The sequence below is a fragment of the Microchirus variegatus genome (genome assembly GCF_963457635.1).
Source record: "Microchirus variegatus genome assembly, chromosome: 16".
NCBI lineage: Eukaryota > Metazoa > Chordata > Actinopteri > Pleuronectiformes > Soleidae > Microchirus > Microchirus variegatus.
In genome coordinates, this window is record NC_139817.1 from 7,910,839 (window position 1) to 7,915,442 (window position 4,604).

The window sequence follows — 4,604 nt, forward strand, 5'->3', positions numbered from 1 at the left end:
GAGCCAGAATACTAATATCAACAACAATCACTCAATGTTATGCACTGCATCTTTAAAAAATATTGCTCAAGGCTTAAAGAAGATGTCACAGAGGACAGATGTTGGAGTAAAACTTCTTGTTTTGTTGATATGAATGATGCCTTTTAGGTGTCGCAGCATGTCTGCTGCTGCTGCTACTGCTGGTGGTTTTCCTCCTGCTATGGTTTTGTCTCAGTCCTCTGAATCTGCCTCTTTTTCCTGCGGCTCTTCTCTCTGCCGTCATCAGGACAGCACAGACCAGGAGTGGACCCCCATCATGACAACAAATTCTTGGTTTATCACTGCTGCAAGCTGGTTTCTGTCTGAGAAACATGGACACTCTGGGGTGTTGTTACTTTATTGGCACACACGCACACATGGCCTGACCAGGAAATGGAGGCATATTCATCCACTGTGTGTGTTTGTGTGTGTGTACCTTTTACACAGACTGTATCAGCAATAAGGCCTGGGAGCTGTTGCTGTGTGAGAGGTAATTACTCCATGCAGCTCAGCAAGGCTTTGATGGAAAGTTTTAGACTAACTGGCTTGACTCTGCTTTTTTTTTTTTAACAAGCCCTCTTTATGGCTCCATTTTGCTCCCATTTCTCTCTTAAACACTCCAGTTTCATGGCATCCTGGAAAGATTTTATGTCTTTGAAATAAAAGCAAACACTGATGAAAACCCAGCCATTTACGTTGGAAGCCGAGTCCTGTCACATGCTGTCAAATGCACGGAGGTGTTTAGAATTGTTTTCTTTCTGGCTGAGGCTCTTTATGACGCTGAGGTCTGCTTCCTTTTGTCTGCACGCTGCGTCTGACTCATGTGGGACCGTGCTGGGCGAGATGACGAGACCACTAACAGCCAGTTGTATGTGTACGGCAAGTGGTCTGGTCCACAGCCTGTTTGTGATGTGTCTGCTGTGGTAGCAGAGCGGCATTTTGCGCAGGCCTGACACACACAGCCTGTTGACTTTCTAGCCTCATTGCTGCTGCTCTTCCAGCCGCAGGCCCCCCCTAAAAAATATCATGTATTTTTTGAACATCATCACTCGGGATCTGTTTGTTTGTTTTTTTCAGCCAGAGTCAAGTAAGTTACTTTGGAATACAAGGACTCATAGAATGCACCTGCACTGGACGCAGGTGATGCCACTCCACTGGATGCAAAACAGTTAAACTAACATAATCAGACATTTGGCAACTCCAGGGTGATGTTCACTGAATTGCAAATGTGCTGCTCTCGCCATTATAAGCCAATGTAATCCCTGCTTTGACATCACAGCTCTGGACACACACACACACAGTCTGGTTTCCATGACTTCAGAGGACATTACGTTGACGTTCATTAATTTCCTGGAGACTTACTGTAGTCTAACCTTAACCATAACTTCTTCTGGCCTAACCCCAACCATAACCCTAATCTCATTCTAACCATATAACACATGTCCACCTTCAAATGTTCTGCTAAACAGGCTTTAGGCAAAGCTGAGCTAAATCAAGCTGATAGCTTCATATTTGCTATGCAGAGCAGAAGGAAAACAAACAACTATAACTCTTTAAATTTCACCACCATGATAAGTCCATGATAATGGTCTTGATTGACATGTTTGTAAACCGGTTCATAACAGGAGCACCAGACTAAATAAGCTAGCTGTTTCCTATGCAGGCTGTTTGCTAAGCTAAACAAAGCTAAATAGCTACTAGTAATAGCTTCGTTACCAGGCAAAGGCAAACCGATGCAAACAGCTAGCTCGCTGTATCTCTATCCAAAAGGTCAGTAATAAAATAATATGAGCCACCACCACCTCTACAGCTTGTTTGTTAAATGTGTGTATATGCAATATTTTTACAGAAAATTATGTTGTTTATGTCTGGGCATTACCCAGCGTTATGTCTAAAATGGCTTGGCTTTAAAGTGACCACAAGCTAAATCCTTAAATCTTTAAATCTAAAAAATATTTAAGGATCTGCTGATTTTCCCCCTCTCTTGTGCATTCATGAGGTTAGATTTGTTGTTTTGACTATCAGTCTCAATTACCACTGACTCGATTGCTGTAACGTTGAGTACAAATAATTATGTTAATGTCAGATTTAATTCGAACAACCTCAGTGCTTCGTGGAGCATGTTCAATGTGTAGGAGGGGGAAAAAACATCCCATCAGCCTTGGTGTAACTTTCTCTCTAGTGCTAATTAACTGGTGTTAGCACGATAATGGGTGAAGACGCTGAACGCGCTACTACAGTGACAGTAGTGTGAGCACATTTGCATGCAAATGACAGTATTTAGCTAGCGTCAGTAAAGATGCTAACACTTTTGTCTGTACTAGCCTCGGGTAGGTTTGTTTACTTTGCATTTGAAATTAAGTCTTAGCTGAGGGAAACATTTTTAATGGTAGAAACAATTAGATTCAAGCATTTGGTCATGTCATCACAAATTCAAGCAGAATGAACACTGAAAACAAAGTATCTTTTTTAAAAGTGGTACTTTGCCTTTAAATGACATATGAAATGATGCTGTCTGACATGTAAACAGGAGGAATATATAGGGGACACAGGTGTTTGGGTTCAAACAGAGAGGAAGTTCGCAGTCATAGCCCTCAAGAGTTTACTCAAGCACAAGACCGCCTTATGTAACCGATGCTCCATAGCTCGTCCACAGAAAAAATATAATCCTTTGTTGCTATGGATACCGCTGTCCCAACAGGCTTTCCTTGCACTCCAAAAGAGGAGTGACCTGAATTAATACATCCAACTTGTAGCTGAGCAACACAATGCCGGCACTTATGTTAAAAAAAACATTTTTGAAATTGTATTTTGACCGTGTTGAAAAGCATCTGTCCTGCTGAAGTGTCCTTGAGCAAGAACATACTGGACCTTGACAAGTGATTTTAATCTTCCTCCTGCAGAATTGTAAGTAATAAATCAAAATAGTTAGAGAAAATCTCATTTAAAATTACCCTTCAGGTAATATATATATTCCAAATGAGACTAATGATGAAAGTAATATATCAGCTCTCGGAGGGGAAATGACGGTAAATGCAACATTCCAGGCATTATGACGTCTGTTAAAGCTTTCTTTCCCCTCCTGAGTGGCACCCTGGCACAAATCTGGGCAGTAATGAAGTTCAGTCATGTTTCAACAGTTTCGATTCATTCAGGCCCAAAAATCTAATCCTCCTCCCAAATTTCTGCAGGAGCAATCAGAGGGGCCTGAGGCTGTGAGAGGGAACCGGCACATGCACAGCTACCACCACCACCTGTACTCTGTGAAGAATAACCCCGTCTCGTACAGAAAACTGGTTAGTATACAGTAATTGAGTTAGCGAGCAGTGATGCTGCAGCTGTGTCTCATTTTGTCAGGGAAAACTGTGAATACCAGAAGGGAGATTAGAAATCAGCGTTTTCCTAACATACATTCTCCAGCGAGACTTAATGCAATGTGTAAAACGTATTATTCCATTTAAACAATCGCTTTATTTGCTTCATAATCATCATAAAAATCTCCTTTTTACACAGCTGTAACATCCAGAAGTACAGTTTACAAGCATATATAACGAAAACCACAGCAGCACGACAGGAGATAATGAGAAATGTAGACACGCTAATGAGTAGTTTAAATGTATTGCGGGGACGTTTAAGCACAAAAAGTTGGCATAAAGTTATCCTGAACTCGCTGATAAATCCCACTGTAAACGAAGTGGGAAGTATATGGATGAATCAAATGCAATAAATTAGGACACAAGAGCATAATAATGATCAGAGTCAATAAAAGTGCAGCAGTAAATGATGAATTAAAAATTCATCATCGAGCACCACAGACACCCATGCTCCTATATGAATATTAAAGAAGCTATTATTTAAGTTAAAGTTATTTATACCAAAGGAACTGACAGTGGATGCTTTTTTTCAATACACATACACTCAATATTTAATGGCTAAAAATAGAATAAAACAATAGACAAGCTTATGAATGTAATATTATGGTTAATATTGTTTTAAAAAATATTGTTCAACGTTGGTCAGTTTGGGCCACTTTACGTGATCATTTTAAAATAAATGTAGGGCCGCAAGATATCGACTGGAGGGCTGCATGTGGCCCGTGGGCTGAGTGTTTGAGACCCCTGACCTAACAACTAAAATGAATGCAATTTCTAATGTTACATTTGTATCAATAACAGTCAAGCACATGTGACTCTGAGATGGTGGGATAGGGGGGCCCCAAATTAAAGACCCTCATAAGGACTATGGCCGGCACTGATTCTCAGTCAATGCGATTTGTTTAGATATAAATCAAATGTGATGTTTGTTATCTGTCATTTCAGTGAAATAGTGAAAGTGTTGTCCATGTGCTGCTGTGGAAAAGCAGATGATCACATTTTTTTCATCACGCTGTAACCCCGCCTCTGCTAAATGCAGGGGCGCTCCATATGACGCTGCTGGGGCTGTTTAAAAAAAATCCAGTATGGCGGAATCTGTCAGGAGATGATTTTTTTTTTTTTTTTTAATGTCGTCCCTCGTCCTGCGCGGAGAAAAAGCCTCAGTTTTGAACATGGGAGAGGATTAACAACGGTGCTGGGACGCTGCTGGTC